The sequence below is a fragment of the Puma concolor genome, chromosome A3, assembly GCF_028749965.1.
Source record: "Puma concolor isolate L17-30 chromosome A3, mPumCon1.1.hap2, whole genome shotgun sequence".
Lineage (NCBI taxonomy): Eukaryota > Metazoa > Chordata > Mammalia > Carnivora > Felidae > Puma > Puma concolor.
The window spans coordinates 25,045,186-25,061,899 of record NC_141669.1 but is presented as its reverse complement, the minus strand read 5'-3'; the positions used below and the strand labels follow the sequence as shown (position 1 = coordinate 25,061,899).

The following is a 16,714-nucleotide window of genomic DNA, read 5'->3' as shown; positions in this document are numbered from 1 at the left end:
AGATATGGCTATGTTGAATTAGTGCATGTAGACACTGTATATTTGTATTATGTCCTTCATAAGTCAGTTGTTGCCCTTCTATGCTTAGAGTTCTTTTAGGGAGACACACATCCGTCAAATCAAAAGTACTGATGAAAGGTCCAGTAAGTGCTAAGTCCCAGTTACGATGGTGATCATAGATCCTATGTTAGCTACAGCTACAATAGGTTCAAAGACAGAAGAAATCTGTGTTTTTATGTTTATAATCTAATTAAAATATAAAATATAAACATGTGAAAGGTTAAGTAATAACACAGGAAATAAAAGTTAATGCAAAATTTTAACAGAAGTGAAATGAGTGTAACAGAAAAAGAGTATCATGGGTTCAGAGAAGGACAAGATCACTGAGCTGAAATGTGTAAACCATGTATTCTAGTTTAATATGTGCATAAACTAGTTGCTTGAAATTGAGAAGAAACAGGGTCTTTAATATGGGAAATACATTCTAAAAGAATTGAATTAGGGAAAAACACACACCAGATATCTCTTTTAAAAAGACAAACTAATGCAACAGAATAGAGTTCAAAGCCATTCTGATGGATGAACGGGAACTTCTACAACACAGGTGACCCCACAAAGCAATGGCGGAATGACTGATGGCTTAATACGTGGTGCTGGAGAAAAATAAAACTGGGACCTCACCAACAACAAAGGAGGATTCCAGATGGATAAAAAATAAATGTAAAAGGTAGTTCTATAATTAACAGAGAACAGAGGCTATTTTTCTAATAAGAAGCAAGGAAGGTTTTCTTAAATTTCAAGAGCATAAATTTTAAGGTAAAAAATGATTTTGATTACATTAAGAATTTCTGTTTAATGCATATGTCATTGAAGAACATATTTGAAATGTCTAAAACTGAACATGGGATTAAATATCTAGCACATAAGAATTAGTACAAATCAGTAAGTCACTATGGTAATCTCAATACAAAAACAAATTATAAACATAAAAGAGAAAACCCAGAGACCTACCAGGCACATGAAAATCCTTTCCGATCTGATAAAAGCAAATCAAAACAACAGGGTACCCACTTTATATATATTCAACTGGCAAAAAGTAGAAAGCTGGATAATACCAAATGTCAGTAGGAGTTAGAGGAGATAGGCACCCTCGTGGCTTGCCAGTGGAAGTTCAGGGGAGAGTAACCAATTAGGTTAGTCAATTTGGAACTAGTCAAATTAAGGTCACCCAGGCCTAGGACTCAGCAATTCCACTCCTGGGCATCTATCCCTAAAGAAATTCCCACGGACATCTAAGACAGCCCTTAGAAGATACTCCCTGCAATGCTCCTGTGATGGTGAGAATCGGGGGCTACCTGGGAATCCATCTTTGGGATTCTCATAAATGAGTTGTGCAAAGGACATACCATGGAGAAGAAGGCCAAGTCAGAAGCCAAGGATTAGATAAGCACATAACAACATGAATGTATTTTAAAAGCAAAATGCTAAATTAAAGAGCAAGAAAACAGAATGAGATATAGAACAGTCCTATTTATAGAAGCTTAAAAAATACAGGAATGTAAAACAAGTTTTACAGGAACACTGTAAAGCAAAAGATACAAATTAAATATATCAGAATGGTCGCCCATGGAATGAGGAAGAAATGGGAGTAGGGTACATGGATAAAGTAGAATAAATAACAATAAAACAAAAGAGAAGCTTTTCCCAAAAGCAATGATAATATCCTCATAAACTGAGAAGTATGACTAACTCAGTCATCTCAACCCAAGGTCTTTATCAAGTAATAAAAGTATTCTTAAATAGTTAACAGACACTAAAAAATACAAATCAATCAGGCCCTTTAAAATAACACAGCCCACAAGTCTTTCAACTAGCTACCCTACCCATTCAAATAATAGCATATTTAGAAAAGAAGCGCTAACAGGGGCGCCTGGGTAGCTCAGTAGGTTAAGTGTCTGACTTCAGCTCAGGTCATGATCTCCCGGCTTGTGGGTTTGAGCCCTGCGTTGGGCACTGTGCTGACAGCTCAGAGCCTAGAGCCTGCTTTGGATTCTGTCTGTCTGTCTGTCTCCCTCCCTTCCTCCCTCCTTCTCCCCATCCCCCTGCTTGCACTCTCTCTCTCTCTCATGCTCTCAAAAATAAACATTTAAAAAAATTAAAAGAACAAAAAGAAAGGAAGAGCTAACAAATTTTTGACTGCCATAGAATGCTCTAATTTTAAAACACATCATGGGATAGGGGAGGAGAGGATGGTTTGTCTTGGCCGGTAAAACCTGTTGTAAACTGGAATACGACAGATTCTGAGAACAAGATTATTTAGATCTCTTTGGTTTTTATATGCATCGTTTTAGTTTTTGGTTGTGGGTCAAATGAAACCTGTCAAAAGCTTTTTAAGATTTAGGAACTAGCTTTGCTGGGTTTGCTCAGCTTCCCTTAATTCTCCCGTATAAATCTAAAACAGATCTCTCCTTGAGCTATGTGAATCTGCAAAGGATTTATACTATATGAGGATCCATTTTCTTGCTTTTCTTGGTTTTAATCTGAGATAATTTCAAGTTTATAAAAAATACTGTGAAGTACCAGGAAGAGTATTTCAAATAAACTTGACCTTATACACCCTATACATGTTAACATCTTTTACAACCATAGTACAATTAAGCAAAACAAGATTCACACTGATACTTTACTATTAGCTAACCTAGAGATCCAGTTTTATGCAAATTTTTCCAATTGTCCCACTGTTGTCCTTTTTCTGAGGATCCAATCCAAGAACTGATGCTGGTAGTTATTTTGTGGAGTATCTCTGTCTAGTTTGCCTGATGTTTCCTTATGACTAAATCCAAGGTATGCATTTTGGCATGAATGCTTCAGAAGTGATGATGTGCCCTTTTCAGCAAATCCTATCAGGATCCATTATCTATTCAATATAAATTGATGCCACTCGTGATGGGCCACATTCACCTCTTAACATATACATCAGTGTGGTCTGTGGTGATAGTTACAACATTCAAAGTCAGGTTTTATCCCCACCCCCCAGTCCTCTAACCTCTGGGGTTTTGTGATGACATCCATGTGGCCTTCCTTCTCTAAATCCCACAGTTCTTTACGTGGCCTTCTCCCATGCGACCTACCATTTTTCTAGTTTATACTAAGCATTTATTCAAAACCATTTGTCTTAGATGAGATGATCTACTCCTTAAAGGCAGGATGCATGTCCTTCTCATCTTTGTTGTCTCCACATTGCTTTGAACATACTCTTTGTACCAACAGCTGGGAGAAAAATGGTTCTCCTGTATCATGAAGACTAAGACAAAAAAAAGAAACCCACTGAATAAGTGCCAAACAGTATGCTGGGTACTTTCTCTTGTTATTTTATTCAACACTCATAATGACCCCATGAAGTGGGTCTTGAGACTCAGGTTGAGTAATCTGCCCAAGGTTACAAAGCCAGTAAGGGACAAGGTGATGGTTCTAACGTAGGGTCGATAGGATTCTAAGGCCCTGGGGTTGGGGCTAAGAATATAATATTGGGAGACAGTTGAGAATTTCTCCTTGTCAGTTTGGTAAACAGAAGATCAGACAGATTAAGTAAATTTTCAAAAAGGCTTAGAGTTGGCTGAATAAAAAGACTACATTTAGAAGCTAAGTTTCCTGCCTCCCGGCTGCAGTTAGCACTTTCCACTGCGTAAAAGGACTGGAGTGAAGGCCCCCATATTGTACTCTGGTATTCTCAATAAGCACAGTTCTTAAAATCTGGAAGAATACAATTGGTTTCTACATTATCTTTTAAAAAGTCTCTTAAAATGTTAAGTTTGGCAACAAAAGCCCTTTAGACACACTTAAATATCTTAATTTTATTACACTGCAAATATAACTGAAATTCTTTCCATTTCTGAAACGTATTACAAACAAAACATCAATTAATCAACATTTACCCACAGCAGAAAAAACACACTGTTCTAATTGAGAATATGTCCAATGGAAAAGGAGGGGGCTATGGTATGTTTTCTTGCATGTGGTACTGAAATGGAAAAGTTTTCCATTACTCTTCTAGGTATGATTATGAATGCCTAATTTTACTTGAAAGAATAATGGGCTCACATGTAAATTTTTAAATGCTTCCTTCATTGACCTATAATAAAGTAAGAAATGGTATGGTCGATCACATTCCTAGGGTGAACTGGGTTAGCTTTTACTCCAGTGAATTTACATTGCTTGAAATAAATTTGTTACTCTTACTTTACTAAAAGGAGGTTTGTTCATATTATCTTCTATATCCAGTCTGACCGAGAAAACTAAAAGTTTGTAAGTGAGGAGGGTGATCATATAAATGAATATTCTCTACTGGTTCATTTACCTCTATAGTTTTATCTTTATGGTGCTGCTACTGTCCATTATTCTAGTGAAAATCAGTGACTCTTGGGGCAACATAGCAATACTCTCTTGTAGTTCCGTTATATCTGGCTCAGCTGTAGTCACAGAATGACTTCAAGTCTCTCTGATTTGACACACTCCGAGACCCTCTCCAGATGTAACATCCACCTTTCTTAACCAAAGGCTAAGTACAAAACTAACTGAGAAAGTCAGGCAAAGCAACTTGAGAGCAAAAGTACATTCAAGAAGACTCCCTCAGAAATATTAGCTTGCACATTTAAAACGAAGGCTAAACTTACACTCTGGTGTATCTGTCAGTCTAGAAAAACAGCTCATTCTAAGGCTATTTGTCTTACATACTGCTGCAGATACAGTTTATAGAGGCTCTGTGTGTGTGTGTGTGTGTGTGTGTGTGTGTGTGTGTGTGTGTGTTTATCGGGGGATCCTGCTCCAAGTTGCAAGGTCAAAGTCCATTTCAAAGTCAAACTAGGCTGTCCCTGCTCTACGATGGGGAGGGATTGAGAACACCTCATTCTTGATCCTATCAGTGTTTACAATGGCTTAAAAGTAGCCACACAATCAGCTCTGGACCCTTGTAAATATACCTAAAATGAGAATTAACACTTGAGACTTCCAAAAATTGTCACAGACCATAGGAATTCATCACTGAATCATATGGAAGCAGGAAGCTTTTGATCTGATAGGTTTTTTTTTTTTTTAAACTCACCAACTCAATCAAGAATTGTACTAAATTGCGTAGGTTCCTCAAGAGTAATGAGTACAATGATGCCTTTATAGGTCATATATCACTTAGTTCAATGCTATCTCATTATAGACATTCAATAAGTATCTGTTGAGTGAATGGATAACTACCATAATTGGCTTAATAAAACCGTCTCAGCCTTCATTTTCATTGACGTATCAAAAAGATATTAAGTTATATCTTAATGACTTTAAACTTATGTGGCTTTAAATTCATGACTTACATGTCCCAGTCACCTGGGACAATCAGTGATGATGATATCAGATTTGCCAGAAAATGGGGTATACTCACATTTCTTATTGCATTTGAATTATAAGCCCAGCTGTACTTGATCCTCAGTCATGTACGAGAAAAGAGCTGCATGAGCCACTCATCCAAGAAACAGAGTGGAATGCCACTTGCTAAACTATTTTAAAAAGTAACCATGGGAGATCCATTTATAGCCAATAAATAGCCAATAGCTCTGGGCTGATGACCTGGACCACCCTTCCCCTTATGATGCTTGAGAACAGAGTAATTTCAGGACCCTCAGGGACTTTTGTTCATTTTAATTAAAACTTCAAATGATTTGGAAACTCTTGATCCAATTAAATCCCTATCCTCCCTGCCTAATGAGAAGCCCCATAAATCTCTGCATGGTGGCCGTGGTGGAAGTTGAGGGTACCTGACTGAGGGCTAACTATAATTTCACTGGGTCATTATTAATGGAATAGATGCTATGGGTATGCTTGGGCTGAGAAGAACTTAATTCTATTCAACTGGCCTAAAAATAAGACAGGTTTTTGGCATTCATCAAAAGAAACAAATGAACTATTCTTTAGATTTTCTATATTAAAGCTTTGTGGGCTACCTCCTAGAACATTTCTAGCTTGAGAGGATGTAAGAATGGTGGCATTGCTGAATAGAAACCAAGAAGAAAGGAAGGAAGGAAGGAGTTTAGCATTAGGTACATTATATTTGAAGCAATAGCAATATATCTAAATAAAATTATCCAATCCACTTATTGGAGACACAAGTAACTCAGACCCAGGAGACAGGTTAGCCAGAAGCATAAATTTGGAAATCATTAGCAAACAGATGACAGTGCATGGAGGTATATTCTACAGGAGACACTATAATGAAAGAAGAGCCAAAGCGCAGGACATAACTTTGCTGGATGGTTTTTCCACTGGAGACCATAAAATGAAAGGAAGCCAGCAAAAGAAGTCCAAAAGGATAAAACTGTTCTGAGGAAAATCAGCAAGATAGGAAGGTACTGGCAAATAGGTGAAAGATAAGGTCCAAGATACCCACAGGGTCTAGGTACACTGAAACTTTTCTATCTGAACTTTTTTAATGTTTGAGAGAGAGAGGGTGAGTGAGCATGTGCGCACAAGTGGGGGAGGGGCAGAGAGAGGAGAGAGAGAACCCCAACCAGACTCAGTGCTGTCAGCATGGAGCCTGATGCAGGGCTACAACTCACAACTGCCAGAAACAGCCAAGTGCCCCCTATCTGAGTTTTTTGCACTCGTTCTGATAACTGGTTTTTTGGCACGGCTGGGAGATCCTTTTTGTGTCAGGGTAGCAGCAAACTCTAGGTTATCTCCCTTGTTTTTAAGTTTATTTATGTATTTTGAGAGGGAGAGAGAGAAAGCTGGGGAGTGGCAGGAAGAGGAAGAGGGAGAGGGAGAATTCTAAGCAGGCTCCATGCTGTCAGCACAGAGGCCGACGCAAGGCTTGAACTCACAACCTGTGAGATCATGATCTGAGCCGAAGTCAAGAGTCAGATGCTTAACTAACTGAGCCACCAGATGCCCTAGGTTATTTGTTTTGATTAACTATCTCTTGTGGAAAATTAGTTAGAATTCAGGATTTTGGGGGAGTAAAAATGTGAACTTGGTATTTAAATTGGCACTTTCAGAATAGAAAAGATAATTTAGAGGACTTCACGTGACACATGAGATTTTGCTCATCAGTTTCTAGAACAATCTAGATTCATTGCAATCGTTCACTAAAACTGCTACTGAACTGTTCTTTAAAGGTGGAGCTTTTAAACTACAGGGGAAAAAAGAGATGCGTATTTCACTCATAGGAGGGGGAATTATGTCACTGATAAAGAAAATAGCTTTCAGAATTATTTTAAAATTAATTTTGCTAGACTGAAATTGCCTTAAGTATCTAAAAATTGTACATATTTGAACACTTTTTGAAAGCCAAAGCAATTTCTAAGAATAGCAATGCAGAGAAATCTGGAGAAATAAATATACTAAAATGTGACATGCAAATTGGTCTACTTTAGAATAAATCTGCATATAGAGTCCTGCAGTGGTACATTTTACAAAGGGAATTAAAGCCATGAAATTAACATTTTAATGAAGCAGACAGACTATTGACGTCAAGACTACTCACTGATTGCAGCTTCCAGGTGGCCTAATGAGATGAAAATGAAGTTTATACCTTCCGCTAGTCTAGGCTAGGGCTGTTTGGAGATTATGATTGAATTTAAATTAGAAAATACTGCTGTGTGCAAACATGTTTAGGCTAGCAAGCAGGCTCTGCAAACCTTGGCACCATAAATGCTTAATTTAAAATACTTCACACACACACACACACACACACAACTTCTTCTAAGAACTGTCCTAAAACCCATGGGAAGTGACTATACTCTGGAAAACATGGAAATAGCTTTATCAAGGATTTCCTCTGAATTGTGTTATAGGGCCAGGAAACACAAGAATTAAAAGGGAGCTCAGTGGTTGGTCATCTAGGGCAACCTCCCACCTCTGTGTGAATATTTCAAGTACAGAGACACCCTGAGGCAGCCTTTTTCATTGCAAGGCAGCTCTAAATTTGTAGAAATGGTCTCGTTATGCAAGGAAATTTGAGGCTGAAACTGATGCCCCTGGGACTCCCACTCTTGAATTTCAGGTTGTCCTCTAAGACCAACAATAGGGATACTGTTAGATTTTGTGCATAATAATCCTTTGAATATTTAAAGCAAGTCAGCGAATTCCACCTGTGTTTGTGTAGCCTGTGGGCTAGCTAAGAACGGCTTTCCCCATTTGAGTGGCTGAAAAAAATCAAAACATTAAATTTTACAGCACATGAAAGTTATATAAAATTCAAATTTCAGGATCCATAAATAAAGTTTTACTGAAACACAGACCCACCTCTTCATTTGTACTGCAACAGTGGAATTAAGTAGCTATGAAAGTAACTGTAAGTAAGGCCTGCATGGCCTACAATATTTACTATCTGTCCCTCTACAAAAAAGTTTGCCAAATCTTCTCTTAGTCTTCTAAGAGGTCACAGTTCTAAAGAACATAGGAAAGTTTTCCAGACTACTGGACATATTCCAGTCTGTCCCTGTCCCTTCCAGGTTGCTGAGGCATGGGAAGGACGAGCTGAAGGACCAGGCTGCCATAGTGCTCCGTCTAGGCCAGAGCTGGTCATACGGTCCTGACCAGCTGGGAGGGTGTTTGGACACACATGTGTTTCCATTTGTCCGAAACGAGAGAAGAACTGCACTGATGAGCATTAGTAATGTTTGCCATGGCTTATAATCAATACAAAAAGCAATCACCTGCCAGACGCCTCTGATCTGTAATGTCACTCCCCAAAGATAAGGATTTCCAACATTTTAAGCTGTTTATTCTCAGGTTTACCTCCATATAGCTAAATAAAATGCCTACAATGATCTTTCTTAACTTTTTTTCAGTTTCCCTGTTATCAACTTTCCTGTTATATAAGAGGATTTTCCTCTTACAGCATTTTCTCCCCATATTTCCCTTCCTCCAAGGTCCCAATATAATAATAATAATTCTCAGTAAGGTTAATATCTAGTCTTCTCTAACAAGACAGATATTCACAGAGTGGTGGTGTAACGGCTATTATATATCTTTTTTGTGCTACTAACCATTTTCCCTGGAGTTAATGTTCCACGTTTTTCTCTTTGCTTACTTTTCTAGAGACCTGCCTCTAGTTCATCCCCCAAACTTGGCTAGAAGGACAAATCTCTTTCTAGTAGATTCATACACATCAGACAATCCATCAGTCTCATCTTCTTGAAGACATTCCTCCTGGAGCCCTCTGTGTCCCTGCTCTGACCAGGAATATAGTCCACAAGGCCTGTTGCACAGCCATCATCCTGGAAACTCCCTTCCTGGGTTGTTTCCCTTGTTTCCTGAGTCCACTCTCTTCATCTTTTTCAGTTTACTTCTTTATTTTGTTAGAACACCTCCTTCAGGGGCACCTGAGTGGCTCAGTCTGTTAAGCATCTGACTTAAGCTCAAGTCATGACCTTGTGGTTTGTGAGTTCGAGCCCCACATAGAGCTCTGCACTGGTGGTGCGGAGCCTGCTAGGGATTCTCTCTCTCTCTCAAAATAAATAAACCTAAAAAAGAAAAGAAAATCTCCTTCAGTAGCCACCTAAAAAAGGTGCATGAGAGGTAAATTTTGAGACCCTGAATGTGTAAAAAATGCCTATTCTGTCTTCACACTTGAGAATTTGGATATATCAGGATTGTTAAATGGAAACCATTTTCCTTCAAAAAAAAATTGAAGGGCTTCATCCACTTTTTCTACCAGTGTTGCTTTGGATAACAAAATACTCTAATTTTTGATCTTTTGAATGTTATTTCTCCTCTTTGGAAACTTTTAGGATCTTTGTTTTGTTGTCAGTTTTCTGAAATTTAATACTTTATGTTTTATGGTAGGTCTTTTTCTTTTCCTTATATTGTGTACCCTCTCGGCTTTCTCCATCTTAAACAGTCATGTTTTTTAAAGAAATTCTGGCCTGATGACTTCTTGAAGAATTTCTTTGATAACTAACTCCCTGGGGCAAAGACTGCAGCATTCAGGAAACGACTGTGTGAGTGATTACTCTGTGCACATACTGTTTCTTACATACTTTGTCTTATAGATTGTGCATTATAGATTAATGTTAAGCTTCTTATATTTATTTTACTGAAGCAGCACAATAAATGTTAGGTAAAGCCTTATTATCCTTATTTACCAGTGTTAACTCACCAGGGTCACACAGCTAGGAAGACATAAATCACGGTTCTAGCAAAATTCTACGCTTTCCTAATGACAATGTTCTAAATTATTAGGTTTGATTGTTTCTGAAAGAAAGATGGAAAGTCTCTATTTCTAGAGATCTCATCTTCCTCTAAATTCATGTGGGAGCAATCTAAAGACAAAAGAAGGGAAACCAGGGATGGCCTTCTACTAAGTGTGACTGGAAGAGCCCTACCTAAGGACCAACAAACTAAGACTCCTGAGTAGATGGCCATGATGCTTAAACTTTCCACCATTAGAATCACTCCTTTATTTCAGAGCATTAAAACAAAAAAGCTCTCTGTTATACATAGAAAGGAAGAAAAAGAAAGGCTTTCAGAAGAAATAGTTGGTTAGATTCACTGGTCTGTGAAAAACTTAGGGAAAACAGACACAGAACTGATGCTTTTGAACAGGTCCGGAGGATAGAAGAATCCACAGAGCCATGTGTGTCCAGGCAGAAGCCTCAGGTGGCCAAAGAACGGCAGGATCTCAGTAAAGGATGGGGAGTCCAGAAAGGATAGGCAATGACCTCTGAAACCAATCTCAGCTTCTTAACCATTTTACCAAAGGCTGGCTTCATGAAAGCACTTCTCAGGACTCTCTTGAACTCTTAGAGTTGAAAATACTTTGGACCTGGTTGCCTGCAGGAGGAATGAACTACACATTCTTCTGAGGAGGAGTTTTCTAAGGTGCTGGTAAGGCCCAGTAAGATTGATAATACTAGAAAGGGTGTGTGGTTTTAAGCTCAGTCTGCTCTGCTGTACTGTTACCACAGCTGCAAGGATAATCTCACTCAAGCACACTCACCAGCCCATTACTTCCTGGTCAAAGCCCTAAGGTCATCCACTTGTCTGTCTGATGAAATCTAACTACTGTAGCCTAGCACTGGAAATCCTTTTGAGAAAAACGCTGGATGAAAGACAAGCAACCAGTCCCCTTGACCTAACAAGAGAGGTCTGCCAGGTGCCTCCTGTCCCCATCACTTCTATTCACCCTGACAGCCCACTGTTGGAGTTGGCCCAAATCTGTCTTGTTCTCAACTTTGTTATTCCATTCTTCTGCATTTAAAAAATTTATATGGCTAACAATTGTTTTATATTTATATGATATAGCAATTGAATTGTACTATTTACAAAGCACTTATATACAACACTGATATCACTTTGTTGGTATGTCTCTGGCATTGCATTAAAAAAAAGGCAAATACTTTCATTAAAATGTATTAATTTTCTGTATCTGCTACCTTTGGGATATGAAGCTTGTACCACTGACCATGATAAATGGGTCTGTGCTAAACTAGTCTTATTTATGTGAATACTGAAAAGTATGTGTTGAAGTTAACTGGCCCACGTGGGATTAAACCCACAATCTTGGTCTTATTGGTCTTTAACCCAAAGAAATAACACACTGAAGCAAAGTTAGTGTTCTGCTTTGGTTGTTTTACCACTTCAACAATTATCTTCACTGACAGAGCAACTTAAGTGTTGAAAAGTCGCCCAGAAATATTACAACAGTTCTTGGCACATGGTAAAAATATTTGAAAAGTGATAGCATACCATATTCAAATTCAGAATCCCAAAATTCAGACTCTTGAAAACTATGCAGACCTATTATTTGAAACCTTTGGTATAAATATCACCTTGATATAAACAAAGAAGCCTTTCTAACATACTATTTTTTTTTTAATTTTTTTTTCAACGTTTTTTATTTATTTTTGGGACAGAGAGAGACAGAGCATGAACGGGGGAGGGGCAGAGAGAGAGGGAGACACAGAATCGGAAACAGGCTCCAGGCTCTGAGCCATCAGCCCAGAGCCCGACGCGGGACTCGAACTCACGGACCGCGAGATCGTGACCTGGCTGAAGTCGGACGCTTAACCGACTGCGCCACCCAGGCGCCCCTAACATACTATTTTTAAATGTACCTCTTAAGGTCAACAAAAGCTCAAAAGTAGCTGGGTCCGGATGGACGCTGGTTAAGAATGACATGGGGTGGATGGAATTAGAATGGCATTGCAAACAAGGGCAAATGTTCCAGGTGGAAAAGGCTACAATGTGTTCAGAAGGTACTGAGAATCCAAACTCAGCAGAATGGGAAGATAGGGTGGAGGCATCTTTTTGGCTCAAGTTCAGCCTGGCACACTCAATATATTGGTGATGTGAAGGAATAACTAAAGCTTGAGAGAAGAAAACTACTGGGTCTACTATAAAAATCAGAAAGTCGGCAGGTCTGGGAGAAAGACAAGGAATGGGAAAGCAGACAAGAAGGTGAAAGGTCAGAGGGGCTGACCAGAAGGGTACACCAGTGATAATGTAGTACACAGAGCAGTACCTTAAAAAAAAAAAAAAAAAATAGGTAAAGGATGGCAGAAATTAGGAATATAAATGGGTGTATCCCATACAACAAAAATGAAAACAGATTCTCTTTAAGTTTCAGGGAATAAAAGAAATATAATAAACCTCTTATTTTCAAAACTGGCTATGATTAAAACTGATCTTTAAATAACACAGGAAAATGATCAAAGGCAAACCAGTAAAATCTATAGGCAATCACTTCTGAAAACTAGCATAATCAAGGTGATAGCCTTTAGGTTCATGATTTATGGAGAAAATATATATGTATACAACGATTATTTTGTGCTTGATTAAAATATTTAAGGATTATATGGCAAGATTCCTATATGGCATAAACTCCGTAGACAACTTTATCCACTAAAATTTGCCTCATTGCTTTTTTCTTAGCAAAGCATTAATTATGTACTGTTTCATTTCAATTAAAATTCCTGAGACAAGAGTAGAAAGGAAAAGGGAGATCACAATTTTATACACGGTGCTGAGAAATAAGACCTTCCCACATGATGGTTAATCTAGTAGAAATAATTGGTCACTTTGGTGGGAACTCTGGTTCTGAAAATGTATGCAATAACCCACACATATACACTCATGATCAAGGGAATCTTAGTAAATAGGGCTAAATGAAACTGCAATATAGCTTGATGCATATCAAGAAAAAAGGTAAGCCAAAAAAAAAAAAGGAAAGAAAAGAATTCATAAAACAGCACTAATTAGGGATTACACCCAACTACCCAAGTATCTAACATTATCTAACAGATACGTGATCAAGTAGAGTAAGGTGTTTGGTGTAGAATCTTGATGGTGTTGTTTGGATGTTCACTGTAAACTTTCCTGAACTTTGTACATTTGAAATTTTTCATAATGTTTGACAAAAACTAATAACTAAGTGAATCTGCAGAGAATATAGAAGGGGAAAAAACATATATTCTGGCAAGAACAAGTTTATAAAACTTCTGATTATTATTAGAATAACATATACACATCAATTAAAATATCAAATAGCACCATAAGGCTTATAATGAAAACCAGCAGGCCCTCGAGCATCTGGGTGGCTCAGTCGGTAAAGTGTCTGGCTCAGGTCATGATCTCATGGTTCATGAGTTCAAGCCCCACCTGGGGCTCTGTGCTGACAGCTCAGAGCCTGGAGTCTGCTTTAGATTCTGTATCTCCCTCTCTCTGCCCCTCCCCCAATCGCACTCTATCTCTCTCAAAAAAGTAAACAAACATTAAAAGAAAAAATCAGCAGGCCCTTACCATATCTCTGAGTTCCAGATCCTAAAGACACTAGTGTGAAACTAGAAAAACTTTATCAAAATATAAAACCTGTATTACACCTCTTGCATAAGTTGAAAATGAGCGTGTGGGGTGAATAAATGAAGAGTCATGGAATGCCAAAAATTTTACAATTAAAATTTTACACCTTGTGATGAAACTCGCAGGAAGTTGTCTTCTAAAATCACAGAAAATGTCTTCTGCATGTAACTGGAGGGAGTGAATAAATCACAGCGAAACGCAGGGAGCCTAGTGGAGCAGAGGTTTCTTAGTGGTGCTTATTTCTTAGGCAAGAGAAAGGAAAACGCTCAGCTGATTAGGAAGCCACACAACAACTTAAATATTGAGACTTGAGCATTTATATCATTGCCCAACCCACTGATTAAAAGCCCAACCTGAGTCAAGCACTACGTGAAAGGAACGGATTGGTATATTGCCTTGAAATTAGTTTCTGGCAAAATTACCTATTCTCTAACTAGACAGGTGCTAGGATCGATCCCAGGGAAAATCTAAAATTGATCTGCCATTTTGCCAGTTAAAAAAAATTTTTCATATGGAGCTTTGCAGAAATACCAAGATTTTAGTATGTCCAAATTCTTGATTAGCTAGTCAGGATCACTCTTTTTAAACAGTGATGTTAAATTCTAATTAATTCATTCTGCCAATAATTAAAATGAACAATTTACCAAGCACAGGGAAAGTATTTTCTTGAATGTGACTTTCTGACAATTCACTGAAGTTTCAATATAATATTCTCTTCATAGTTTTTAAGCTTAAGACTTACTGAATTTTGCCTTAAGTAATTTAAAACAACTGGAAATAGCAATGGATTTCTTGGCTCTTAACTTCTAAGAGCTGAAAGAGTTCAAGAAGAATATGTAGTTAACACAAAGGAAGCCCAAGAGACCCAAAACAGATTCTAGCTCTATCGATTTTTTTAGTGTAGTCCAACTCTGTCATATAAGACACACATCATTTTAGTATAAATGTCAAATAACCTTAGTTTTCAAATAACAAATACAGTCAACCAGGAAAAACTTCCTAGAGATTTAGAACATTACTCTACAATATTTTTGTGATGTAGAATCATAGAAAGGACAACACTAAAACAAAAATCAGCATAAGTAACAAATGGAATTCTTTTTACTTAAAGAAGTCTTAGGTTTAGCTCATCATTTAGTTGCATCTCACAAAAAGTAGATTTTCAAGTGCTGAGAGTGATTTCTGAATAATAAGTTTTATATACATCTGTAAAATCCTTGTAGATAAAGCATTCTTTGGTGGTTAATCGTATCCTAAATACTGAATATCAGTTATAAAGGGATATGTAGAATCCACGATCCATATGCCAGAAGATACTGATATACTGGATTTGATCTTAAATTAGAAAAGTCCTTCATCTAAGCGTTTGTTCTACAGCTACTCAACACTAAGAGTAGGGAATTCAAAAGCTATTTAATTTGGATTAAGTGGGAAGATGAGGAAGTATTTTCCAGTTCAGACTTCTTCAAAAATGGCATTTTTGTTGCCTCAAGTGTATTCTGTTAAAGGAAACTGCTAACTTGGCAAATAATAGCTCCTACTAGATATACTTTTACAAACAGACCACTCTTTTATTGTCATTTGTAATCAATATCATACGTAGCTGAATATAATCAAACGAGTGCCATTAAAATATATGAAATGGTTAAACAATCATCCAGCAGCTTTATTCACACTATTCTCTGCTTGGCAACCTCCTTCTTCATACATAAAATAGTGATTTATTTCAGTCCTGTTCTATAAGCAATGTAATTCATTCTGAACTGAGAAAGTCACATTAATAGGCCTTTGTAATACATGAATAAAACTATTAAGCTTGGAATGAAAAATGTTTTCCTATCAATCGACTTCATAATTTATTATTCCTTTCTACTAATGAGTTTCACTTCAGGTGTTTGATGTTCCACCACTTGTTTTCAAGGTGCATGATGGAATATGGGAAAGGGGCTGGAGAAGGAAGGATAGAGAGTATCCAGTCATTCACATTGAGGGAGTCCTTGGGAGGTGCTTAGTGCTGTGCTGAGAGCTGGGATCAAAAAGATGAATGATCACTCTCATGATGTTAACAGTTCCGTAAGAGAGATAGGCACGGAAATAAACTACGAGAGTACTGATATAAGAACGTATGAGATACAGAGACATTCAAAGAAAGGAATGAGTAACTATGGTGGAGGGGTTGAGGCAAGGAAATTTCTAAGAAGAGCAACAGCCAAACCCCATATTCAAGGTGTCTAGCTATTCACCTCTAGACTACGGGAGTATTTATAAGGCAAAGAGAAAGATAAAGAAAGGTAGAATGGTATACAGTGTTATTGTTCACATGTTTGTTTCCCCTGAAAGTCTACGGGCTTAAGGCTATTATGCAAGACAGGCCTACATTTTATTAACTACTGTAGTTTCAGGGCCTGGTTATATATAGTAGGTGCTTAATAAAAAAACAAAACAAACAACTTTTGCAGGATTGTTTCCTCTGTCAGTGGCCATAACATTCCACCTATAACACATGAACCATAAAACACTTGTTTTCAACATTTGTAGACAATAATGACCTAAATTTAAAAATTAAAGCAACATGTCATTTTACTTAATGCAATAAGGACTTCCATTTGTTGACCTTAGAGGATGCAACAAATATTCTACTTCCTAAGTTCATTGCTAAACTCAGGACACGGCAGTTGAAATCTGTACTTGAACAGATAGTAATACTCCTGATGACGTATTTACAGAATGCCAAACACGGTCCGGGTACTGAGCGAAGCTCTTTATACAGGTTATGTCACCTGTTCCTGATAATAATCCCAAGAGGCAGGTATCTTCATTTTACAGATGTGACGGGGATAATAGTTTAGCCCACTGATCATCACACTCT

The 16,714-nt window shown here is 37.7% G+C and overlaps 1 protein-coding gene across 4 annotated transcripts in view; it reads right to left on the bottom strand.

The window, feature by feature from the left end:
* The window catches only part of LCLAT1 (lysocardiolipin acyltransferase 1), a 183,558-nt gene that overhangs the window by 27,779 nt on the left and 139,065 nt on the right, over positions 1 to 16,714 (bottom strand). The gene's annotated exons all lie outside the window — the stretch shown is intronic.